The sequence below is a fragment of the Ranitomeya variabilis genome, chromosome 6, assembly GCF_051348905.1.
Source record: "Ranitomeya variabilis isolate aRanVar5 chromosome 6, aRanVar5.hap1, whole genome shotgun sequence".
NCBI classification, from domain to species: domain Eukaryota; kingdom Metazoa; phylum Chordata; class Amphibia; order Anura; family Dendrobatidae; genus Ranitomeya; species Ranitomeya variabilis.
In genome coordinates, this window is record NC_135237.1 from 534776804 (window position 1) to 534804618 (window position 27815).

The 27815-nt window shown below is 46.9% G+C and overlaps 1 pseudogene across 1 annotated transcript; it reads left to right on the forward strand.

Annotated features, from left to right (window-relative positions):
* The first annotated feature begins 626 nt into the window (after positions 1-626).
* LOC143783322 (double-strand-break repair protein rad21 homolog) lies at positions 627-13754 on the forward strand (annotated as a pseudogene). Its single transcript, XR_013217127.1, has 12 exons — positions 627-759; positions 1430-1529; positions 1883-1989; positions 2800-3003; positions 3207-3322; positions 3411-3550; positions 4568-4618; positions 6385-6532; positions 7670-7827; positions 7960-8091; positions 9939-10022; positions 13323-13754. The product of XR_013217127.1 is annotated as a double-strand-break repair protein rad21 homolog (transcript).
* The last annotated feature ends 14061 nt before the right edge of the window (positions 13755-27815 follow it).

The window sequence follows — 27815 nt, forward strand, 5'->3', positions numbered from 1 at the left end:
TATACCACCTTACACAAGGACAAAGAGGAAGGTGCAGATGAAAGTGCAGGTTCCTTCATCAGGTGGGGGGGCATACTCGTTGGCGACGTCACTGGCACAGGGCCCCTCAGAGTACGCAAAAGTGTCGCTGCTGGTGGGAGGCGCCCCCGCCATGCAAACACACCGCCGTACTTTGAGGGGCCCTGTGCCAGTGCCAATGCGAACGAGTGGGCCCCCCCCTGCTTGCTCAGGATCACAGCACTTGCAACGTTTCAATACTTACCTTTCCCTGCAACACCGCCGTGACGTAGTCCGCATTTCCTGGGCCCACGAAAAACTTGAGCCAGCCCTACTCCCACAACTTTCCCCCAATTCCCTATGCCCAACTATTATTATACAGTTAATTAAGATTGGCAAGCTTCAGAAACAAGAATGGATGTTTTTGGCATTAAAATGGGCACTGTAGGTGTTTTCCTGGCCTCCACTCACTGCCGACTATGCTTCCCCATTGACTTGCATTGGGTTTCGTGTTTCGGTCGATCCCCGACTTTTAGCGATAATCGGCCGACTGCACTCGACTCGACTCTGGACAAAATCGGGTTTCCCAAAACCCTACTCGATCTTAAAAAAATGAAAGTCGCTCAACCCTAGTGAAGATGGCTCTACGGACTTCTGGTCACCTCCTTTTGGGCGTCGTAAGAATCTATCACAGGAAGGCGAAGTACCTCCTTGCCGACTGCAACGAAGCTTTTATCAAAATAAAGATGGCTTTCCGGCCCGGTAAGAGAAGGCGCTCTGCTGTGTTTTCTAAACTCTTTTATCTCATAAGTAATTTTTCATCAGATTGATTTCTTTTTCTTTTTTGGGTCTGTCTACAATTAAGTGATGGGCGTCCCATTTATCTGCCAAACCCCCCTCCCCCTGCAAAATGACATTTCATGTTATCACTACTGAGCAGAGCACAGGATGCAGTGTCCATGATAAGATCGGCTACGAACTGATCCGTTCAGACATTTAGATTTCAATTTGCGGGGAGATGGTATCTGCGGGTGCTATAATTGAAGGTGGCACGTAATCGCTGCTACTAATCAGGGACTGGACGTGTGCCCGGGACACAGGGTCCCCACCTCCCGCTACCTAACTAAACACATCATGGCGCTTTCTATTTTCACCAGTTTTTCAGAATTCTGCCATAAAACAAAATAATATTTCAAGGTTTCTGTACCCAAATATAAGTTTTTGCAGCATTTCATAAGTGGCAAAGGTCCAAACAGATATGATGCTCACCAATAGGAATCCTATAGGACTAATTCCCCCCCCCAAAATTGAGTATCTCTCCGCATACTTTGTTATTTTTTTGTGTGTGTGCTCCAGCATTTTTCTTTATTTAAGCAACTGTCTGCAGTTCCCATGAATTAAGACCATAACCCTTACAATACTTTTACTGTAGGTGTGGTGGATTTACCGGAGGAAAATCGTGAAGCCGCATATAACGCCATCACACTGCCGGAGGAGTTCCATGATTTTGACCAGCCTCTGCCAGATCTGGAGTAAGTAAATTAATAATTATTGTTTGTAGCCCAGGTAATATTCATCCACACACTGCCAATAATCTCCGTACAGGCATTGACCAGCCTCTGCCAGATCTGGAGTAAGTAAACTAATATTTACGATTTGCAGCCCAGGTAATATTCATCCACACACTGCCAATAATCTCCGTACGGGTATTGACCAGGCTTGCAGTTTTAACATTATTTCCCCCTGATGAATTTCAATGATTTCACCCTTTTGTATGAATTTTATTAGAGATCCTCAACACAGAATTTTTCCGTCATGTGTGAACATCTTCATCAGCCATTTTTGGTATGTCAGAAAAGTGAATGATCGCCTTCTCTTCCCTCAGTGACATCGATGTAGCCCAGCAGTTCAGCCTGAACCAGAGTCGAGTGGAGGAAATCACCATGAGAGAAGAGGTCGGAAATATCAACATTCTGCAAGACAATGATTTCGGTAGGAATTTGCTTCTTTTGTCTCCCAATCCCTTCATTCAGTTGGGTAAATTTGCAAAGTGATTGTAAAAATGAGCAACTTTGCAGAGTGGGCTGTGTCCCAGCAAACTGGAGACTAAAAAGCTGTGGAGCGGTGAGCTCCTGTAACTAAGTATAGCCCTCTAGAGTCTTAAAGGGTGGTCCCGGTCAGGAAACTTTACCTGTATTCACAGACCTTAGTTACAAAATGAGTTGTGCTCTTAGTCCAGCGCGAGTCTCCACTGCTGCCCCGCGTTAAGTTTTGACCGTTACATTAGCATCACGGAGCTCTGTGGCTCATGCCATCTGCATAGTCATCGCCACAGGGCTCAGTGATTGGCTGCAGCGGTGTCGATGTGACATCACTGCTGCAACTGAGCCAGCAGCAGACACGGCTGGACCCAAGGAGGGTAAGTGAAGCGCACATTATTTATTTTCAGTGAACTGTACTTATAGGGAAACGTTTTCTAAAAGGGAAATGAAACTCTTTAATGGTGGTGTTCAGTTTGTGCTGATTACCTGAAGAACGAACAAATGACATTAGCTCATCACATGCTAACAAGTACAACAAAGCCACAGTATGTGATTGCCATCCTCAAGACGCGGGATATTATGCACAGTGGCCAATGTCTAAAAAGGATTGATAATATAGGTGCACAATTGGCCCTTTTTATTCTTTATCTTTGTGATCTGCATTAAAGTATCAACTCTGGATTACATATTTGCTACTAAACTCTTAGTTCGCTGGTTGTATATAGATTCTTGCTGCATTAATGGATTATCGATATTGCAGGTGACTTTGGCATGGATGACCGAGAAATGATGCGGGAAGGTAGTGCGTTTGAGGACGACATGTTGGTCAGTACCAGCGCCTCCAACCTATTACTGGAGCCGGAGCAGAACGCCAGTGAGCTCAATGAGAAGACCAACCACCTGGAGTTTGAGGAGCAGTACAAAGATGACAACTTTGGAGAGGTCAACGACGGCGGCATACTGGGTATGGATCACCGCTTACCGACCAGTTAGTTGTAGGCAGGATGAATGTTGGTGGTCTTATTATAAAGGTCAGGCAGGAGACGTGTGTGTTTGTGTGTCTTTCATAAAAAAAAAAATTATATATATATATATATATATATATATATATATATTTATATTTATTATAAAATATATTATCCGATTTCTCCCGTTCTGTTTCATCAGATGATAAACTCTTAAGCAATGATGGAGGCGGCATCTTCGACGATCACCAGCGATTCCGGGGGAAGGAGTTGTAATGCCGCAGCAGCCTCCCCGTGACGATGACGATGTTGTTTCAAGTGAGTGTTGTCTGTCTTACTCACTCGTGCTTTAGATGTTTGCTCCTTGATGGCGCATCTGACCCTCATGCCCGCTCTTGGCTTTCAGTGGGTGGACCAGACAGCCCTGATTCTGTGGAGCCCCTGCCCACCATGACCGACCAGACTACTTTGGTTCCCAATGAAGAGGAAGCTTTTGCACTGGAGACTATCGACATTACAGGTAACATTACAATTTATACAATCGTGGTTAATTAGGTGATCAGGTGGGAATGGAACTTAATAAAAGATGGTTGTTCTAGATTTTCGTTAAAGGGGCATGTGTCCTCAGAGAAACGACTCACTGGTTAAACCAGGTATTAGGCTGGTTTGACATTTGCGGTTGTGTCCGCAGCGTTTCATACGCATACATCCGCATGCATCTTGATTTCCTATCTTTTACATTGTAGATGCAGGTGCATGCGTTTGCTTACGCATGCGTTTTTTCGTGGTCTGCGGCTGACGCACCATATTACATTTTTTGTGGCGGCAAATTTCGGCCACCATACACATGCAGACGCTTGCAGAAGGAGTGCATCAAATAAACGCATTACAGTCTATGGGAACGCATGTGTACGCAACTGCTTGCGTTTGCACAAGGGTTTATATACAGAAATCCCATGAGACATGCCCATTGGGCGTAGCTTGTGTCAAGGAGATTCTTCTTGAAACAGTTTTTCTTATCAAACACATGCGCATAAGAAACCCGAATGCGTGTAAACGTTGAGGTTTTTTTTATCCGTCATGCCTAAGTTGATGCGGAAAAAACCGCAGCGTTATCATGCGTTTTGCATTGCGGTTGCGTACGAGATGTTGCAGACTCAACCGCAAATGTGAACCTAGCCTTAATGTTGATTTATTTGTATTAATTTTTTTAATGGTTACATTTTATACTTCATATCTTACAATATCTCAGTGGTGACCTGCTCTTTAAAAAAACAAAACAAACTGACACTGGCAGCAATAGAGACCCAGACCAGATTTATCACTACGACTAGTAAACGTGCCGCCCTGTAGTCCTCCATTTGCATGAGCTCTGTATAAACCCCCCCCCCACCAGTGATGGTAGTTTGGCAGATTTGTGCCTATGCAGAGTACACCAATCAGTGGTGTGTTCATGATTATACACAGTTCTGTATTTTGAGAATTGAAAGATCTGCAACATTTAAGTGTTTTTATAAAAAAGAGTTTCGGCAAACAGCTCAGTAAGTGACACATTGCTGGAAGAAGCTCTTCTCTCTGCCTGCTCAGCCTCTGTGGAACTCCCGACTTCTGAAGGTAAATTTTCCTGTTTGTAGCCACAAGACTTTTTCCTGTTATTATTATTGTTATACATTTTTATAGCGCTATTTATTCCATGACGCTTTACATGTGATTGGGGCAAATATAGACAAGTACAATAAACATGAGTAAAACAAGGCACATACAAGTACAGGAGGAGGGAGGACCCTGCCCGCGAGGGCTCAGTCTGCAGGGGACGGGTGAGGATACAGTAGGAGAGGGTAGAGCTGGTTGTGCGGCGGTTCAGCAGACAGGATCACTGTAGGCTTGTCGGAAGAGCTGGGTATTCAGGTTCTTTTTGAAGGTTTCTATGGTAGGCGAGAGTCTGATGTGTTGGGGTAGAGAGTTCCAGAGTATGGGGGAAGCTCGGGAGAAGTCTTCTATGCAGTTGTGGGAAGTAGAGATGAGGGGGGAGTAGAGGAGGAGATCATGAGACGATCGAAGGTTGCGTGTAGGTAAGTACCAGGAGACCATGTCACAGATGTATGGAGGAGACAGGTTGTGGATGGCTTTGTATGTCATTGTTGGTGTTTTAAACTGGAGCCTCTGGACAATAGGAAGCCAATGAAGGGCCTGGCAGAGAGGAGACGCTGGGGAATAGCGGGGAGATAAGTGGATTAGTCGAGCAGCAGAGTGTAGGATGGATTGGAGAGGTGCTAGAGGGGAGGCCAGAGAGTAGGAGGTTGCAGGTAGTCAAGGCGGGAGATAAGGGCGTGCACTAGTGTTTTTGTGGTTTCTTGGTCTTGGAATGCAAGGATTTGGTAAATGTGCGAGTTTGAGTCGGCAGGAGAAGACAAGGGCTTTGGATATGAGGCTTGATAGAGAGGGCAGAGTCGAGGATCACCCCGAGGCACCGACCATGTGGGACTGGGGAAAGTGAGCAGCCATTGACATTGATGGAGGGGTAGAGTGAGATGGGGAAAGATGATGAATTCTGTTTTGTCCATGTTCAGTTTTAGGAAGCGAGCAGAAAAGAAGGCCGAGATAGCAGACAGTGTGGGATTTTGATCAGTGAGGAAGTGAGGTCGGGTCCAGATAGATCTGCATGTCATCGGCATAGAGATATTGTAAACCGTGGGATTCTATGAGCTGTCCCAGGCCGAAGGTGTAGATGGAGAAGAGCAGGGGCCCTAGGACTGAACCTTGTGGAACACAGACGGGGCGAAGTGAGGAGGTGGTGTGGGGGTGGGAGACACTGAATGTCCAGTCTGTTAGATATGATGAGATCCAGGATAGGGCCGAGTCAGTGATGCCAAGAGATGAGAGAATCTGTAACAGGAGGGAGTGGTCCACAGTGTCCATGGCAGAGGACAGGTCCAGGAGAAAGAGGACAGGAGGAGGATTACAGAGTAGTGTAGAAGGCAGAGGACAGGAGGAGGAGGACAGGAGGAGGATTACAGAGTAGTGTAGAAGGCAGAGGACAGGAGGAGGAGGACAGGAGGAGGAGAACAGAGTAGTGTAGAAGGCAGAGGACAGGAGGAGGAGGACAGGAGGAGGAGGACAGAGTAGTGTAGAAGGCAGAGGACAGGTCCAGGAGGAGGAGGACGGAGTACTGTCGCTTGCTCTTGGTTAGTGGTTCGTTCGTCACTTTAGTTAGGGCTGTTTCAGTTGAGTGATGTGGTCGGAAGCCAGATTGTCACAGGTCAAAGAGGGAACAGGAGGAGAGGTGGGAGGACAGTTCTGTTCCCAGTTTTGTTCTGGGCTAATGTCTTAGTGTGAATATTTGCTCCTTTACTCAGTACCCATCTGTTTTGTCCTGTCAGCTGTTCACTCGATGCCTCACCCCTGTGGTACCTGATGAGCTCCGAAAGAGAAAGAAAGGAGGTGAAGCCGACAACTTGGACGAGTTCCTGAAGGAGTTTGAGAATCCTGATGTTCCAAGAGAGGAGATGAGGCAGCAGGATGTGATCGGTACGTGCTCAGCACTTGCCACTTCTGCTTTACCTTCTAATAACAATGAGGTCAAATACTCCATGATGGTGACGTGTGGGTTGAAAATGAAAGGGGTCGTCCCATCTTATTAAATTGGTAAAATTGCAATATACTTGTCGAAAGCTGCGTTTGCCACCAAGATGGGTGAAAGCACAGTTCTGAGCTGTGCCATCACATCTTCTCTGGAGGATGGAAAGTGAGAACCCGTTGACTGTCATGGAGTGATGTATTGATGACCTGGCACATGCACCAATTGTTTGTTTTTTTTTTTAACCAAACATTTTTATTGTTATTATGCATAAGAAAGACAATAAAATCCATTCAAATAACAGTGTACATTTGTGTTTTTGATTTAAAAGAAACAACCCCTCCCTCCCCCCCACCCCTCTGGAAGACAAAGTCCCACCATACAATACACCTAAAAAGAAGGGAGTAAATATCACATACATATTCCACTATTCGCATCATTTAACCACAATCCCTCAGTTGTTCCCGTCCAGCCATGGCTGCCATAACTTTTGAAAAAAAAACCATCTTATTCCTCTTATTATATATGCTTTTTTCGAGATGGACAATATGATTCACCTGCGCAATAAATTCTCGTCTAGCAGGAGGTTCCTCCCTTATCCAATACCTTGCAATCACCTTTCGTGCAATGAATAGTAATCTAGCAATTGCCATTTTAGTAGTTTCATCAGTCATGATTTCCTCCACATACCCAAGTACACAAACCACCGGATCCCTGGGAATCGAGCACCCATAAATCACCCTGATCTGGTTCAGCACCACAACCCAGTATGCAAATAGTCTGGGACAAAGCCACAACATGTGCAATATACCCGCCTGAGACTGGGAGCACCTAGGGCACCCAGAATCACTTCTCAACCCGGCTTTAAACAGCATATCAGGTGTCCTATAAGCCCTATTTACCACATACAGTTGCAAACCAATTGTTTATTTGCTGCTTCCGCGATGGCTAAATGTAAACTGTATGGAGACTACTCACCAGCACTCCACAACTAACACTGATGGGCTTCATCCGGCCTTTAATCCGAGACTTTCTAACTAGACGGCTGCTCATTATGTTTTAGTAAAGTCTTGTCTTGTGCCCTATAGATCAGCCCATCTTGGAGGAAGCTAGCAGACTACAGGAGTCCATGATGGAGGGAAGCAGGACTCATCTGGATGAAACCGTGATGCCACCACCTCCTCAGCCACAAGAGCAAGGCGTGAAACGCGACTCCCAGCAAATGGAGCCAGAGCCATTACTGCCGGTGAGTGCCAGCCTGCCGAATCGCTGATTGTGCACAGCGTACACCAGATACATTGGAAACGCTTGCTTCTATTTGGCAGGCGTGAAATCTACGTATAATTGCACATTCACATTGTGGGTTTTTGTATTGCAGCAGGAGCCAGAGCCTCAGATCGAGATGCCACCAGTGGAGCTTCCTCCTGAGGAACTGCAGAATATTAACGACCTGATCCCCGAACTCAACCTCATTCCTGAGAAAGAGAAGGAAAAAGAGGAGGAGGAGGAGGTACGGATCACCATGCTTGTGCAGCGCCCCAGAGTCCTGGTCGTTGCAGTACTGATGCTCCGCCACTAAGGGGGGCTATGGTACGTCTGATGGCACTGAAGGAGTTCACCTGACCAGGTATCACAGACACCAATACACTTCACAGTCTGGCCTCCAGGGGGAGCAAAGGGCACTATGCATTAGGCCACTCCTCACAATCTGGTAAAACTGGGGGTTGGATAAAAAGTCAGAGAGAAGCTGACTGGGTTGGAACCAGGCAACATCCTGTGGCAGAGGGTGTTGCAGGGGAAGATTCAGAGGGGTTCCTGTCAGGGGTGGGATCCTGACAGAGGCCTAGCGAACAGGAAAGAACGTTACGGGACCATGCCTGCACTTCATTGCGGCGGTACCCAAAGAAAGGACAAGAAGCGAGGTTTATTGTGAAGAATGAGAAACGAGATCATAGCAAAAAGGAGAAAACACTAGTAGGAGTTGTGCTGTAAGATCGAGGCAACATCCTACTGAGGTGCGACGCCGGTGGCCGGAAACGCTGAGGAAGTACTGGCTCCAAGCATTACTTCAAACCAACGGCAGGACAGTCAGTTATAGGCGGGCTGTCTCACCTAAATCACCTAAGCAGACATAGGGGGCAACAGTGGGAGAGGGGCGTCACTAGGGTCCCGGAAGAACTCCAGGCCTACCCGTCATACGGGTGCGTCCTAGCCATATCATCTTGGAGATGGAGAAGAACATTAGAATAGTTGTGTGAGAAAGAGAACATCAGAGAAAGAGAACAGCAAAGAGAGAGGGAGAGAGAACATCAGAGCAGACACAACAGTTGTGAGGACTATCCCGTGGGCTCAGCAGGGAGGTACTACAACACACAGGCGCTAGAAGGAAGGCACAGATTTCCACCTGCTAAGGAAACTCTGGATGTGCCTTCGGACCGGCCGGTCTCAGCCAGCCCTGTTAGCAGTGCTCTGGATTGCGGATGCCGAAGCCTTCAGTAAAGAGGTAAAGAGACTGCAACCCCGTGTCCTCGTTATTCACCGCGACTTGCACCACGCACCACCATCACACCTTTTATTGGACGCCCCTTAGCTGGGTCACGGACCGGGTCTAGCCACCGTGACAACCCCAGAACTGAGACCGAGAGGCCCGGTATCGGGTACCCCGCGGCCCTGCAACTCGGGGCGCTCCACTTGTGTGCTAAAGATGACCACCTAAAAGGGGGAGTTCGTAACTCACGGGGGTTAATCATGGGCTTCAGAAAATTATCTCCTTCACTTATGTGTTAAAAAAAAACAAAAGGCTCACTAAGAACAGCATTTATAGGGACTCTTGTCACCAACTTTGTACATCAGCAACAGACCCCATGGCCATGTAGGTGTTAAATACAAGGTAATGGATGATGTGAAGACTCCCAATCGCTCCAACCCTGCAGGAGTCTTTTTTTATGTTTTCCTGCCGCGTGGATCTCTGCCCCGGTTGGTGTCTTGTCATGTTTCTAGCCCTTTGTGCTCGGGGTCCGCAGCCTTCACTATTGTCCCCATCTGTAATTTCCACCTGCAGTATAGCTTTTGGCACAGTCACCGATGTGTGTGCTCCTGAAATGACACCACAGTACGTCGTCGGATCTCCAGCCAACTAAACACATCTGTGGTTTTAACATCTCCAAAAAATCTGTTTATTTTCTGAGGAGACTGGAGAGTCATTTGCGATCTACCAGACAAGCGGGTGGTTTAATACGAGAGCTCGGTGCTCCGGAGATAGTGAGAAATATGAATTTGTTTTCTCCTTGACTTGATATCCTATGAATATTGATCAGGACTCGCAGATGTTCCTCATTGCTGTTCTTGTTACTGCAGGAGGAAGACATCACCGGGACGGAGCAGGACCAGGAGGAACGGCGCTGGAACAAGAGGACTCAGCAGATGCTGCACGGCCTTCAGGTACTGTGCCGATAGTAATCGCCGACACCTCGTATCTGTATAGTTTTATCACTCTACGCTGGTGGATGAGTGACGCGCACCATCACTGCATCCTCATCCATTATAGCCCTGCACGTGAAAAAAATCTATCGAGCTCTTGGGGTCCTTTGTGCTGTTTTATTGAACTATAAATAATTTCACAGATGATCCCATTATACGCATCAGTTTTTCCCATTGCATATAGACACGTGTACAAACACATTTTTTATGTCTAGACTTTATTTTTTACTAAATAAACCTTTGGGGCATATGCCTTGTAATGCCGATCCAACAGTAAAGGGATTAATATTGGCCCTCTGAATTTGAAGCCATTTCATAAGCGAAGTAAAAAATTTACCTGGGGAATAATCCTGACTTTTTTTTTTTTTTGTAAAATTAATTGTGGGATAGTGTTTGTTTCAAGGCCAGGTACATGCTTCTCAGTACTCACATCCTGGGCCCAATAGTAAATATGGCCTTTACAGGCCTCATCCTGTACCTGCGCCTCGTGCCTCTGATTCTACCTCCACATACAGTGCCTAAAAGTAGTATTCAACCCCCTGCAGATTTAGCAGGTTTAATAAGATGCAAATAAGTTAGAGCCTTCAAACTTCAAACAAGAGCAGGATTTATTAACAGATGCATAAATCTTACAAACCAAAAAGTTTTGTTGCTCAGTTAAATTTTTATAAATTTTAAACATAAAAGTGTGGGTCAATTATTATTCAACCCCTAGGTTTAATATTTTGTGGAATAACCTTTGTTTGCAATTACAGCTAATAATCGTCTTTTATAAGACCTGATCAGGCCGGCACAGGTCTCTGGAGTTATCTTGGCCCACTCCTCCATGCAGATCTTCTCCAAGTTATCTAGGTTCTTTGGGTGTCTCATGTGGACTTTAATCTTGAGCTCCTTCCACAAGTTTTCAATTGGGTTAATGTCAGGACTCGGAGACTGACTAGGCCACTGCAACACCTTGATTTTTTGCCTCTTGAACCAGGCCTTGGTTTTCTTGGCTGTGTGCTTTGGGTCATTGTCTTGTTGGAAGATGAAATGACGACCCATCTTAAGATCCTTGATGGAGGAGCGGAGGTTCTTGGCCAAAATCTCCAGGTAGGCCGTGCTATCCATCTTCCCATGGATGCGGACCAGATGGCCAGGCCCCTTGGCTGAGAAACAGCCCCACAGCATGATGCTGCCACCACCATGCTTGACTGTAGGGATGGTATTCTTGGGGTCGTATGCAGTGCCATCCAGTCTCCAATTGTCACGTGTGTGGTTGGCACCAAAGATCTCGATCTTGGTCTCATCAGACCAGAGAACCTTGAACCAGTCAGTCTCTGAGTCCTCCAAGTGATCATGAGCAAACTGTAGACGAGCCTTGACATGACACTTTGAAAGTAAAGGTACCTTACGGGCTCGTCTGGAACGGAGACCATTGCGGTGGAGTACGTTACTTATGGTATTGACTGAAACCAATGTCCCCACTGCCATGAGATCTTCCCGGAGCTCCTTCCTTGTTGTCCTTGGGTTAGCATTGACTCTTCGGGCAAGCCTGGCCTCGGCACGGGAGGAAACTTTCAAAGGCTGTCCAGGCCATGGAAGGCTAACAGTAGTTCCATAAGCCTTCCACTTCCGGATGATGCTCCCAACAGTGGAGACAGGTAGGCCCAACTCCTTGGAAATGGTTTTGTACCCCTTGCCAGCCTTGTGACCCTCCACGATCTTGTCTCTGATGGCCTTGGAATGCTCCTTTGTCTTTCCCATGTTGACCATGTATGAGTGCTGTTCACAAGTTTGGGGAGGGTCTTAAATAGTCAGAAAAGGCTGGAAAAAGAGACAATTAATCCAAACATGTGAAGCTCATTGTTCTTTGTGCCTGAACTACTTCTTAATACTTTAGGGGAACCAAACAGAATTCTGGTGGGTTGAGGGGTTGAATAATAAATGACCCTCTAAAAAAACTTTTCACAATTTAAAAAAAAAAAAAATAAAGAAAGAAATAACATTCTTTTTTGCTGCAGTGCATTTCACATTTCCAGGCTGATCTACAGTCCAAATGTCACAATGCCAAGTTAATTCCAAATGTGTAAACCTGCTAAATCTGCAGGGGGGTGAATACTACTTGTAGGCACTGTACACGGTGCGATGCAGGTGCAGCATCTGGAGCTCCTGGTCTGAACGCCTTGTGTCATCCCCGCTACATGGGTCAGGGCACAATGTGCATGTAGCTATACAGGTGGTCACTGACTAGTTGGCCCTCCCCATTGGATAAGTATATACATATTCACCTGCTGGTTACTAAAGGACTGTGACCCGCTCTTCAGATTTGCTAAAGCTCATCCACCATGGCTTATCTCACTTGCCAAATGGGTCATGGTTCTCCAAAGTCTAGGAAGTGAAAGTAATAAATCTACCCTTTAGTTAAAATAGTTTAAAGGGATTGTCCAGCAGATACTTGTTTTTAGGCATGGATGCTATTAACATTATAAAGGCACACTCTCCTAACAGCAGCTCCGTGTATCCAGTGTAGGCCGCTCAGTATGGAAGTCACATGACCACTGAAGCCAGGGACTTGCTTCATCAGTCATGTGACTAGCAGAAGAGCGTGTCATTGGATGATTATCTGATGTGTTGTAGTCACCTGACTGCTGCAGCCAATGACATACCACATTGGTCCAGTGGCGTCTGAGAGGACAGATGTTTCTACCTGGGCCAGGACAGATCCCCGGAGCGTCCTACACTAGATCGATGCAGCTGCTAGTAATGGATTATACCTCCGTTTATTATTTTAAAAGCATCCAATGAAGAAAAACACTTTTTGACAACCCCCTTTAAATCTTCTCAGGTTTTTGGCTTTGCTGATTTTTTTTTTTTTTTTTCTGTTTTTGATTCTCATCCAATCGCCTCCAAGACTTCTCCCGAATATCACCCATCCTCTGGAATTCAGTGCCCCAACACATCCGGTTATCCACTACTTTTGGATCCTTCAAAAGAAACCTGAAAACCCATCTCTTCAAAGAAGCTTACAGCCTGTAATGACCACACGGCCACCTCAACACCATTGGAGCTACTGCAACCCTCGACCTACTGTCTCCTTCCCCATAATCCTGTAGAATGTAAGCCCGCAAGGGCAGGGTCCTCTTCCCTCTGTACCAGTCTGTCATTGTTAGTTTTATTTACTGTAAGTGATATTTATATTTTGATGTAACCCCTTCTCATGTACAGCACCATGGAATTAATGGTGCTATATAAATAAATAATAATAATAATAATTTGCAGCGAGTCCTCGCCAGAACCGGCGCCGAGTCCATCAGTTTGCTTAACCTGTGTCGAAACACAAACCGGAAGCAAGCAGCGGCCAAGTCCTACAGCTTCCTGGTCCTTGAAAAGCAACAGGCCATTGAACTTACCCAGGAGGAGCCCTACAGCGACATCATTGCCACGCCAGGACCCAGGTTTCATGTGGTGTGATTTGGCTTTCTGCATCCGCCAAAGCAAGCGACTTCCCAGCCTGTACAAATCCTGCCTGCCGGAGCTCGCATGGCAGAGCGGCGTGATGAAAAGTGACCCCCATGCCGATCAGCACCGGCTCACGCTGGTCATGTCACACAAGGCTATCCTATTGGCTCATGGCTGGTTTCAAATGTAAAAAGTTTGTCCCGTTTTTATTTTATTTTTCCAATTAAACATCTATTTTTTATGGGTTTGAAATGTGGATGGGTGAATGTGATCTCCATCGTCTTTAGTCACTGACTCATTTTACAAGTTCTGCTGAGGTTAAAGGAAAAGTGTGTTGAGAGTGCGGTGAGCAAATGTGGAGGGCAGCAGTGTGCAGTGTTGGCCGCCATAAGCATCGCAAAACCCAGTTTTACTTTTTTTTTTTTTTTTGCTCCGCTGTTTGTTTGATTGGATAGAAAAAGTTACCTCTATTTTCAAAGTTTTTGGTTTTAAAGTTGCAGAAAAATTTCCTACTAAGTATTTACTATCTGGATCTCCTCCTCTATCACTTGCTCTTTGATTTTTCACCATTGGCCTTTTTTTTTTCACCCTGTTCTTATTCTTCTGAGTTTTGTATTAACCCATCTATGTTCCTGGTAGTTCCAGACAATTCTTTTAGTCTTTTTTTTCTATTTCCAGTTTAATTACTAATATTCCTTACACTTTCTAATTCACGCCTAGTCCGACATGTGGTCCCGTGGAGGAATGCATGTATAGACCTGTGCTCACTGGGTCTTCGGGGGCCGGACTAATCTGTCATGACTATCAATATCAAGTCTATGACCTCCACGTGTATCGATAAGATCTTTAAGACTTATTTGCAATGTAAATCTCCTGCAATGATATCGGATACAGATTTTGTTGCGGAAATGCGGCAGATTTTCCTCACTTGCGTAGATGTTGGCAATATAATTCAACAGCACTAATCATTTAACATTGCGGATTTTGGGAAATCTCATTCACTGCCCAGCTGCTATAATGAGGAGCTGAGACAGAATATTTTCTGCCTATGCAGAGAACATGCTGCTGGCAGGATTCCCACTCGTATATGGCTCAGGTCTATGCATCGGTATAGAAGTGTCTGTACTAGGGTTGAGCGACTTTTACTTTAGGGGTCGAGTCGGGTTTTGCGAAACCCGACTATCTCAAAAGTCTAGTCGAGTGCAATTGGCCGATTATCGCGAAAAGTCGGGGATCGACCGAAACACGAAACCCAATGCATAGTCAGCAGTGAGTGGAGGCCAGGAAAACACCTACAGTGCCCATTTTAATGGAAAAAACATCCATTCTTGTTTCTGAAGCTTGTCAATCTTAATTAACTTTATAGTAATAGTTAGGCATTGGAAATTGGGGGTCATTTGGCTAAAGTTGTGGGGGTTAGGGCTGGTTCAAGTTTTTAGTGGGCCCAGGAAATGTGGATTACGTCACGGCGGTGGAGCAGTGAGAGGTAAGGATTTCAAGTTTGCAAGTGCTGTGATCCTGAGCAAGCAGGGGGGGCACACTCGTTCGCATTGGCACTGGCACAGGGCCCCTTAAAGTACGGCGGTGTGTTTGCACGGCGGGGGCGCCTCCCACCGGCAGCGACACTTCTGCGTACTCTGAGGGGCCCTGTGCCTGTGACGTCGCCAATGAGTATGCCCCCCCCCCACCTGAAGAAGGAACCTGCACTTTCATCTGCACCTTCCTCTTTGTCCCTGTGTAAGGTGGTATATATAACATGCGGGAAGGGGAACCTGACTTTCAGCAGGGTCAGATTGTGGCTGTGCAGCGTGCAAGGGGAATGTAGTGGTCTGGGTCAATGTACCACAAGACTCATCTAGCACTGGCTGGGCAATGGGCAGGATGAGGAGGAAACACAGATATAGGCCCAAATAATAAAGTGGGCTAAATGCAGTTCAAAATTGGTAACAGGACTAACCAGGCGGCAATGGTTTGTTCAGTGGAGTAGAAAACCCAGGAGCGGCAGACACCGTTTTAAGGGCCCAACCGCACTAGTAGTCCCAATGCAGTTTAATATTACAAATCTAGCCCGAAAGCCTGAAGATTGAAGCTCTGGAAAATAACACAGGACAACACCAAGGTGTGGCAGACACCGTTACTAGGCCCAACCAAAATAGTAGGCCAACTGCAGTGTTATATAAACAACAACTTAATGAGAGCCTGAAGATTGAACCTCAGCTCTGTTCAGTGGAGAACAGAAAGCAGTGGCAGACACCGTTAGTGGGCCCCAACCACACTAGTAGGCCAACTGCAGTGTTATATTAACAACAACTACTTAATGAGAGCCTGAAGATTGAAGCTCAGCTTTGTGCAGTGGAGGACAACTGTAATGGGAGACAGACACAATAAGTAGGCCTAAATAAGTAATTAGGCAAAATGCAGTTCAAAATTGGTAAGTGGAGTACACTTGCAGCATAGCGTGGTTCAGCGGAGGAGGGCATGTGTAATTAGTGGCTCTGACACAGGAAGTAGGCCGAAAATGAAGGCTATATTAACCCCTTCATGACCCAGCCTATTTTGGCCTTAATGACCTGGCCGTTTTTTTGCAATTCTGACCAGTGTCCATTTATGAGGTAATAACTCAGGAACGCTTCAACGGATCCTAGCGATTCTGAGATTGTTTTGTTTTTTCGTGACATATTGGGCTTCATGTTAGTGGTAAATTTAGGTCAATAATTTCTGAGTTTATTTGTGGAAAAAAACGGAAATTTGGCGAAAATTGTGAAAATTTCGCAATTTTCACATTTTTAATTTTTATTCTGTTAAACCAGAGCAGAGAGTTATGTGACACAAAATAGTTAATAAATAACATTTCCCACATGTCTACTTTAAATCAGCACAGTTTTGGAAAAAACATTTTTTGCAAGGAAGTTATAAGGGTTAAAATTTGACCAGTTATTTCTCATTTTTACAATAAAATTTACAAAACCATTTTTTTTAGGGACCACCTCACATTTGAAGTCAGTTTGAGGGTTCTATATGGCTGAAAATACCCAAAAGTGACACCATTCTAAAAACTGCACCACATTCAAGAAGTGTATTAACCCTTCAGGTGTTTCACAGCAGCAGAAGCAACATGGAAGTAAAAAATGAACATTTAACTTTTTGGTCACAAAAATGATCTTTTAGCAACAATTTTTTTATTTTCCCAAGGGTAAAAGGAGAAACTGGACCACGAATGTTGTTGTCCAATTTGTCCTGAGTACGCTGATACCTCATATATGGGGGTAAACCACTGTTTGGGCGCACGGCAGGGCTCAGAAGGGAAGGAGCGCCATTTGACTTTTTGAATGAAAAATTGGCTCCAATCTTTAGCAAACACCATGTCGCGTTTGGAGAGCCCCCGTGTGCCTAAACATTGGAGCTCCCCCACAAGTGACCCCATTTTGGAAACTAGACCCCCCCAGGGAACTTATCTAGAAGCATAGTGAGCAATTTAAACCCCCAGGTGCTTCACAAATTGATCCGTAAAAATGAAAAAGTACTTTTTTTTTTCACACAAAATTTCTTTTAGCCTCAATTTTTTCATTTTCACATGGGCAACAGGATAAAATGGATCCTAAAATTTGTTGAGCAATTTCTCCTGAGTACGCCGATACCTCATATGTGGGGGTAAACCACTGTTTGGGTGCACGGCAAGGCTCGGAAGGGGAGGCGCGCCATTTGACTTTTTGAATGGAAAATTGGCTCCAATCGTTAGCGGACACCATGTCGCGTTTGGAGAGCCCCTGTGTGCCTAAACTTTGGAGCTCCCCTACAAGTGACCCCATTTTGAAAACTAGACCCCCCAAGGAACTTACTAGATGCATAGTGAGCACTTAAAACCCCCAGGTGCTTCACAGAAGTTTATAACGCAGAGCCGTGAAAATAAAAAATAATTTTTCTTTCCTCAAAAATGATTTTTAGCCCGGAATTTTTTTATTTTCCCAAGGGTAATAGGAGAAATTGGACCCCAAATGTTGTTGTCCAGTTTGTCCTGAGTACGATGATACCCCATATGTGGGGGTAAACCACTGTTTGGGCGCACGGCAGGGCTCGGAAGGGAAGGCACGCCATTTGGCTTTTTGAATGGAAAATTAGCTCCAATCATTAGCGGACACCATGTCGCATTTGGAGAGCCCCTGTGTGCCTAAACATTGGAGCTCCCCCACAAGTGACCCCATTTTGGAAACTAGACCTCCCAAGGAACTAATCTAGATGTGTGGTGAGCACTTTGAACCCCCAAGTGCTTCACAGAAGTTTATAAGGCAGAGCCGTGAAAATAATAAATGTTTCCTTTCCTCAAAAATATTTTTTTAGCCCAGAATTTTTTAATTTTCCCAAGGGTAACAGGAGAAATTTGACCCCAAAAGTTGTTGTCCAGTTTCTCCTGAGTACGCTGATACTCCATATGTGGGGGTAAACCACTGTTTGGGCACATATGTCGTATGTGGAGTCGGGAAGGAATTTTTTCCCCCATGGTGGAGTTACTTTTTGCCACATGGGTTTTTTTTTGCCTTCCTCTGGATCAACATGTTAGGGCATGTTAGGTTAGGCTATGGGTTGAACTAGATGGGCTTAAAGTCTTCCTTCAACCTCAATAACTATGTAACTATGTAACATGCCGGGGTTCGGAAGGGAAGTAGTGACGTTTTGGAATGCAGACTTTGATGGAATGGTCTGCGGGCATCATGTTACGTTTGCAGAGCCCCTGATGTGCTGTAGGGATTTCACTCACTCAGGTGGGATGGCTGACACTCAGGAGGCACATTCCTTTAAAGTTCAGAGGGTTTATTGCGTCATAAACCACATGGAAAAATAACAGCAAACCAAAATAGCCTTGAGTTCAGGAAAAGAAAACAAAGTGTCCAGTTCACCAGGCTCACTCTTGTAGCCTTAACACACTCAGGAGGGTTTCACCTCCACACATATCCCCTGTGTAGAGCATTTGCCTGTCTTAAATAGAGCTAACCACACCCAGTAACCCATCACATGATTAGCCATGTGGTCTGACATCACCACAGGTCCTGAAGCAGATATATATACATGATTATATACAATAAAGAAATACACCGGGCTACATTACGGCAACAAGGCACTTATGTGGCACATACCTCCCGTCGACTACACACCCTTTAGCCATGCTACATACCTCCCCCCTCTGCCTAAAGCCATGGGGCTTGGCACTTTTCCCCACTAAACAAGGGATTCTTGATAGGGCATCCGCATTACCGTGCAGCTTTCCGGCCCTATGTTCCACATGGAAACTGAAGTCCTGCAGGGCTAAGAACCAACGGGTGACCCTAGCATTTCTACCCTTTGTTTCCCTCATCCATCTAAGTGGGGCATGGTCAGATATTAGTCTGAATTTACGACCCAGCAGATAGTACCGTAACGTGTCCACCGCCCACTTTATGGCCAGACACTCTTTTTCCACGACTGAGTAGTTCTTTTCAGATGAAGACAGCTTTCTACTCAGATAGAGAACAGGATGCTCCTCCCCATGTAGCTCTTGGGAGAGGACTGCTCCTACCCCAACATCTGAGGCATCTGTCTGAAGAATAAATTCTTTATTAAAGTCTGGAGCCATCAGAACGGGTTGCTTACACAAAGCCTCTTTCATTTCTTGGAAGGCTGACTCTGTTTCTTCGGACCACTTAACCATTACTGATTTTGTCCCTTTTAGCAGGTCAGTCAGAGGCACAGCCATCGTGGCGAAGTTTGGGATGAACCTCCTGTAATATCCCATGACTCCCAGGAAGGCTTTAACTTGCTTCTTGGAAACTGGTTTTGGCCATGTTTCAATTGCCTCCACTTTACTGATTTGCGGTTTTATTTCTCCACGACCCACTATGTATCCAAGGTACTTAGCTTCTTCTTTACCCAAGGCACACTTCTTCGGGTTTATTGTAAATCCGGCCTCTCTTATAGCATCAAACACCGCTTGGACCTTTTCCAGATGACTCTCCCAGTCCGGGCTAAAGATGACGATATCATCCAGGTACGCAGCAGCGTATGCCTTATGGGGTGCAAGGATTCTATCCATAGCCCTCTGAAAGGTCGCCGGAGCTCCCTGTAGGCCAAACGGCATCCAGACATACTAGAAAACGCCGCCTTCTCCTTGGCTTCCTGTGCCATGGGGATCTGCCAATACCCCTTCGTCAAATCCAAGGTGGTTATGTACCTGGCGGGCCCAAACCTTTCGATGAGCTCATCAACGCGGGGCATGGGATAAGCGTCAAACTTGGGAGACCTCATTCAACTTCCGATAGTCGTTGCAAAACCTCCACTCTCAATCAGGTTTTGGGACCAGGACAATCGGGCTCGACCAACCGCTCTTGGATTCCTCAATGACTCCAAGCTTCAACATACGTTCCACTTCCTTGGAGATAACTTCTCGACGAGCCTCAGGAATACGATAGGGCTTCACGTTCACCCGCACATGTGGCTCTGTTAGGACCTCGTGCTCTATGACCTTGGTGTGTCCTGGCAACTCTGAAAACAGGTCCCTATTTTTCTGGAGTAACTCCCGGCACTGCTGTTTCTGGGTCTTCGATAGCGTCTCCGCTATAGTAACCCCTCCAACCTCACCTTCTGGGTTGCTTAACAACGATGGAGTTACTGTCGGCTCTCTATCTTGCCACGGCTTGATGAGGTTGATATGGTATACTTGGAATGGTTTCCGTCTTCCTGGTTGGTGAATTTTATAATTTACTTCCCCAAGCTTCTCGACAACCTCATATGGCCTCAAAATGATACCGCGCTTAGGTGATTTAGAGTGTACAAACTCTAGTAACCGGGATAGGATCCAAGTGCGTGTGATGATAAATGCAAATGTACAACTAATAATGGTGGTGGACCCAGTGCTGGACTGCTGAGCCACCTAGTAACCTGTCAGTATTTGCAAATAGCAATGAACACCAAGAGAAGCCAAATGCACGCCCTAATCACCGTAAATGTCGATGCACAGCGGCCCCCGCATAAACCATACACATTAGTACTGGAAAGCCCTTACCGTGTGCTGTGACTGGTTAGACATGCGGTTGATCCCAGTAAACGTCCTGGAAGATGTGCGGTGTGCCGCAAGTTGATGAGACGGGACTGCGCACAAAGTATGCCTGCGGGTGACGGGCATCGGGTGGGCACCTAGGTAGTGGTCCTGAGTGACCTGTGTGGGGTGTCGCTAGTAAGTGCAGAGCCAGAGAACGTCCCGGCCGGAGGCGTCCCTGGTTGCACTTGGAAACAAAGATGGCCGGCGCTGCCTATGCTACCCCTGTGTGCCCGCCCCCCTAAAACCGACACCCGCCTCAATCAGCTTCATTGACAGTGAACTGTGATAGTTGCCACTCACCACAGTATCCACCCCCCTATAAATACACAAATTGCCCCTCGTTTGGGAACATAGGTAGATGTCCATACATAAAGATCCAATCCCAATGGGGGTTTCGTGTCATGTGGGGGTTGCTACTGTTGCATCCATACAGGCAGTAAGAGAAGCTGCCAAACTATATTCAGGAACTCCAGCGGTACGGAGATATTCAATATCCAGGACAAGATAACAACATGTTTTTCAACAGGTATCATCTACTTGATTCAATGTCCCTGTGGAAAATTGTATGTGGGCAGGACCAAGAGAAAGCTAATGATACGTACAAAGGAACATCTGAGAAACATTCAGAAGGGGTTTCTGGGCCACCCCCTATCCCGTCACTTCAGAGAGGTGCACAATAGGAGTGTGAAGGACGTACATTTTTGCGGAATTCAGAAAGTTCGCCAAAATGTGAGAGGGGGCAATTTCCTGAAACAAATGTCCAAAGTTGAGTCAGAATGGATATTCAGGCTAGATTGCCTTACCCCTAAAGGCCTGAACCACGAGCTTGAATTATACGCATTTTAAGGGCATAAGTTTAACACTACATGGTTTTTATCCCATTTTAAGCAGAGCGACTGTGGGCAGACTGTGGGCAGATGGAGGTGTGACTAATACTCCTGCCCCGTTTCCATCGCGCAGTCCCCATGCATTTATATGTAAATTTAGGGGACACATGAGCGTGCAAATCTATAATTATTTTAATAGGCATATATACGCCTTTTTAGGGCATAGAATCACACCGCATTCTATACCACTTGTACATTTTAATTTTTATCAGAGTATTTTAGCATGTTTTATTAATAAAAGGATTGTTATTTATTTATTTATTTTTTGGTTTTTGTATTTTAAAATTTCTTTTTATATACATTAGAGGGTTGCCATCTTTATGTATGGACATCTACCTATGTTCCCAAACGAGGGGCAATTTGTGTATTTATAGGTGGGTGGATACTGTGGTGAGTGGCAACTATCAGTTCACTGTCAATGTAGCTGATTGAGGCGGGTGTCGGTTTTAGGGGGGCGGGCACACAGGGGTAGCGTAGGCATAAATTGAGGAGGAGCTCTCCTGCAGACTTCAACCCTGATGAAGAAGGGCGTTTACCCTTTGAAACGCGTTGGTTTGCTTTTTGGTCCCAGCAGGGCTCCATAGGCCTGTGACGTCACACGCTGCCTGGCAGCGCCGGCCATCTTTGTTTCCAAGTGCAACCAGGGACGCCTCCGGCCGGGACATTCTGTGGCTCTGCACTTACTAGCGACACCCCACACAGGTCACTCAGGACCACTACATGGGTGCCCACCCGATGCCCGTCACCCGCAGGCATACTTTGTGCGCAGTCCCGTCTCATCAACTTGCGGCACACCGCACATCTTCCAGGACGTTTACTGGGATCAACCGCATGTCTAACCAGTCACAGCACACGGTAAGGGCTTTCCAGTACTAATGTGTATGGTTTATGCGGGGGCCGCTGTGCATCGACATTTACGGTGATTAGGGCGTGCATTTGGCTTCTCTTGGTGTTCATTGCTATTTGCAAATACTGACAGGTTACTAGGTGGCTCAGCAGTCCAGCACTGGGTCCACCACCATTATTAGTTGTACATTTGCATTTATCATCACACGCACTTGGATCCTATCCCGGTTACTAGAGTTTGTACACTCTAAATCACCTAAGCGCGGTATCATTTTGAGTATATATATCATTGTCTTTTCAGAAGGGGCACATGTTCTGAGGATACCAGCAGCTGGGTGACTTTACCGGTTAGTCCCACAGACGTAGTGGGCAGCAGTGTTGAGCGCCAGTGGTACTGTATTTAGATATTGATTTATCCTTGAACCTCATATGGCCCTTGCCATTTGGCCGAGGACTTGCTCTCCACCGTCGGAACTAACACAAGAACTCGGTCTCCCGGATTGAACTGCCTCACTCTTGCAGACCGGTTGTAGACTCTGGCCTGAGCTTCTTGTGCCTGGAGGAGGTGTTCTTTCACAATAGGCATCACCTTTGCAATCCTCTGCTGCATCTGGGCCACATGCTCAATGACGCTTCTGTGGGGCGTGATTTCGGCTTCCCAGGTTTCCTTGGCTATATCCAGGAGTCCTCGTGGATGTCGGCCATATAGAAGCTCAAACGGTGAGAACCCTGTGGAGGCCTGTGGAACTTCACAAATGGAAAACATCAGATAGGGTAAGAGACAATCCCAGTCTCTTCCGTCTTTCTCTATAGCTTTTCTCAGCATGCTCTTCAGTGTCTTGTTAAATCTCTCAACAAGGCCATCTGACTGGGGATGGTACACCGAGGTCCTCAACTGGGAGATTTTCAGGGCTTTGCATAACTCCCTCATCACCTTGCTCATGAAAAGTGTCCCCTGGTCAGTCAGGATCTCCTTCAGCAGACCTGTCCGGGAAAAGACATGGACCAACTCGCGGGCTATACTCTTCGAGGAAGAATTTCTCAGAGGAATTGCCTCAGGATAGCGTGTGGCATAGTCCAGGATGACTAATATATACTGATGGCCCCGGGCTGATTTAACTAAGGGACCGACCAAGTCCATGGCAATTCTCTCGAACGGCACCTCAATAATGGGCAGGGGCACAAGAGGGTTCCGGAAATGAGGAGTGGGAGCAGTTAACTGACATGTAGGGCAGGACCTGCAATAGTTCACTATTTCCCGGTGACACCCAGGCCAATAGAACCTCTGCACAACCCGTTCCTGCGTTTTTTCCACCCCTAGGTGTCCACCCAAGATGTGGGAATGAGCCATGTCCAACACCTTCTGTCTGTACGGACCCGGCACTATCAACTGCTCTACCAACTCCTCCCTTATTTTCGTGACCCGGTACAACAACTCCCCCCTCATCAGAAAATGGGGAAATCTTGTGTCTGCGCCTGGTTCCTGTACCACCCCGTCAATAACTGTGACATTATTAAAGGCTTCCCTCAGAGTGGGGTCCCTATGTTGGGCAGTCCCAAAATTTTCACCGGTTACTTCTAACTCCATAATGTCAGATGCAGGGGACACTTCCTCCTCATCCCCAACCAGAACACAAAAAGGAAACCTGTCTGACTCCGGGTGTGGCGACCCCCTTCCAGGGTTCATTGGTTCCCTACTCTTGCTAGGGAGCTCAGAACCTTTTCCCCACAAATCCCAAAACAAACAGAAATCCCGACCAATAATTATAGGGTGCAACAAGTCCTGCACGACGCCGACTATGTGGGACTCAGTGCCACATGCCATTTCAATGTCCACCCTGGCCAAAGGGTAGTCCTTTGCATCACCATGTATGCACCGCACTCCAACCTTCTTTCCCGGGAGCAGGTGGAGAGGAAAAGTGGCCCTCACCAGGGTCACCAGGCTCCCTGAGTCTAACAGTGCCGTTACTGCTCGACCGCTCACCTTTACGGGACACGCTTGAGGTCCCTCGTTGGGCGGAGAGTTCACACTGCAGGCTGGATACGCATAGTATGAACAACGGCGTCCCATGCTGCAGTCCATCTGCTCAGTGGTCTGGGAACAATGGGCAGCTATATGTCCTGGCCGGTGGCACCTCCAACAAATAACATCACCCGTAGGGACCTTGGGCACCACCTCCCCCGCCCTTTGTGACCTTGGACGCACCACCCCTTTTTGGGACTCCGCTCCCTTCTGGGACCCCCAGTACGGCATGGGTTGTCTCCCAGAGGAGCCTTCCAACCCTTGGTATCTCTCGACCAGTCCGATCAGTTCGTCGGCATTCTGGGGATCACCCTGGGCAACCCATGTCTGTATGGACCTCGGGAGGGAATGCACAAACCGATCCATCATCACTCGTTCTACCATCTGTGCAGGCGTAGAGGACTCTGGCTGCAGCCATTTCTGGACCAGGCGCAACAGGTCAAACATTTGGGAGCGAGGTGGTTTGTCCCGGTGATAAGCCCAGGAGTGAACTCGCTGTGCCCTAACAGTCAGTGTCACCCCCAAATGTGCTAGAACCTCGGCTTTCAATTTGTGATACTCTTTGACATCCTGCAAGGTCAAATCATAGTACGCCTTCTGGGGTTCTCCCGTCAGGTATGGCGCCAGTACCTCTGCCCACTGCTCTGGCGGGAGTTTTTCCCTCTCAGCGAGCCTCTCAAACACCGTCAGGAAGGCCTCAACATCATCCCCGGGAGTCATTTTCTGCAATGCGCGTCTTACCGTCTTCTGGACGTGGGTGTCATCAGCCAAACCTGGGGTTGGGGCACTCGTCTTGCCCTGGATGGCGGTGGCCAGAAGCTGCATCTGCTGCCGTTGCTCCTGCTGGTTCTGTTGCATCTGCTGCCGTTGCTCCTGCTGGCCCTGTTGTATCTGCTGCACCAACAGCCTGTTAGCCTCTTGCTGCTGTGACTGCAACTGGACCAAGTGTTTCGGCAGTTCCTCCATTTTCCCTGGCAATGCTTGTTGGCTTACAACAGACTTGACCCAGGACATCCAATAACAGACTCTTTGTCTCCGCTGGGAACGCTGCCCGCACGTCTACCACCAATTGTAGGGATTTCACTCACTCAGGTGCGATGGCTGACACTCAGGAGGCACATTCCTTTAAAGTTCAGAGGGTTTATTGCGTCATAAACCACATGGAAAAATAACAGCAAACCAAAATAGCCTTAAGTTCAGGAAAAGAAAAAGTGTCCAGTCCACCAGGCTCACTCTCGTAGCCTTAACACACTCAGGAGGGTTTTCGCCTCCACACATATCCCCTGTGTAGAGCATTTGCCTGTCTTATATAGAGCTAACCACACCCAGTAACCCATCACATGATTAGCCATGTGGTCTGACATCACCACAGGTCCTGAAGCAGATATATATACATGATTATATACAATAAAGAAATACACCGGGCTACATTACGGCAACAAGGCACTTATGTGCTTATGTGGCACATACCTCCCGTCGACTACACACCCTTTAGCCATGCTACAGTGCCTAAACAGTAGAAACTCCCCACAAGTGACCCCATTTTGGAAACTAGACCCCCCAAGGAACTTATCTAGATGTGTGGTGAGCACTTTCAACCCCCAAGTGCTTCACAGAAGTTTATAACGCAGAGCCGTGAAAATAAAAAATCATTTTTCTTTCCTCAAAAAAGATGTTTTAGCAAGTATTTTTTTATTTTTGCAAGGGTAACAGGAGAAATTGGATCCCAACAGTTATTGCCCAGTTTGTTGTGAGTATGCTGGTACCCCATATGTGGGGGTAAACCACTGTTTGGGCGCACGTCGGGGCTTGGAAGGGAGGGAGCACCATTTGACTTTTTGAACGCAAGATTGGCTGGAATCAATGGTGGCGCCATGTTGCGTTTGGAGACCCCTGATGTGCCTAAACAGTGGAAACCCCTCAATTCTAACTTCAACACTAACCCCAACACACCCCTAACCCTAATCCCAACTGTAGCCATAACCCTAATCACAACCCTAACCCCAACACACCCCTAACCACAACCCTAACCCCAACACACCCGTAACCCCAATCCCAACCCTAACCCCAACACACCCCTAACTCTATCCGTAACCCTAACCACAAGCCTAATCTTAACCCTATTTCCAACCCTAGCCCTAATTCCAACCCTAACTCTAATTCCAACCCTAACCCTAAGACTATGTGCCCACGTTGCAGATTCGTGTGAGATTTTTCCGCACGATTTTTGAAAAATCTGCAGGTAAAAGGCACTGCGTTTTACCTGCGGATTTACAGCGGATTTGCAGTGTTTTTTTGTTCGGATTTCACCTGCGGATTCCTATTGAGGAACAGGTGTAAAACGCTGCGGAATCCGCACAAAGAATTGACATGCTGCGTTTCCGCACGGAATTTTCCGCACCATGGGCACAGCGGATTTGGTTTTCCATAGGTGTACATGGTACTGTAAACCTGATGGAAAACTGCTACGAATTCGCAGCGGCCAATCCACTGCGGATCCGGGGCCAATCCGCTGCGGATCTGCGGCCAATCCGCTGCGGATCCGCAGCCAAATCCGCACTGTGTGCACATGCCCTAACCCTAACCCTAGTTCTAACCCTAACCCTAGTGGAAAAAGAAAAAAAAATATTTTCTGTATTTTATTATTGTCCCTACCTATGGGGGTGATAAAGGGGGGGTCATTTACTATTTTTTTTATTTTGATCACTGTGATAGGTTATTTCTCAGTGATCAAAATATACCTGGAACGAATCTGCCGGCCGGAAGATGGCGGCGCCCATGGAGAAGACGGACGGACACCGGGAGGCCCGGTAAGTATGAGGGGGGGGATCTGCGCATGGGGGGTGGCATCGGAGCACAAGGAGAGCGAGCAGGAGGACGGGGGAGCAGACAGGACGACGGAGGGGAGCGGAGCACCGGACGGAGGACCGGGGAGGAGATCGGCGATGGTGGGGGGGGGGGGGTACATAAGTGTTTCCAGCCATGGCTGATGATATTGCAGCATCGGCCATGGCTGGATTGTAATATTTCACCAGTTTTTTTTAGGTGAAATATTACAAATCGCTCTGATTGGCTGTTGAAAGTGAAACTGCCAATCAGAGCGATCGTAGCCACGGGGGGGTGAAGCCACCCCCCCTGGGCTGAAGTACCACTCCCCCTGTCCCTGCAGATCGGGTGAAATTGTAGTTAACCCTTTCACCCGATCTGCAGGGACACGATCATTCCATGACGCCACATAGGCGTCATGGGTCGGATTGGCACCGACTTTCATGACGCCTACGTGGCGTCAAAGGTCGGGAAGGGGTTAAGTTAAAAATTGGTATAAGAAGTACACAAGTGGTATAGCTGGGTTCTGTGGTGGAGGACAACTGTTATGACAGGCTTACACAGTTACTAGGCACAAATAAGTAAGTAGGATAAATGCAGTTCACAATTGGTAACAGGAGTACACAGGCGGCATAGCTTTGTTCAGTGGAGGACAACTGCAA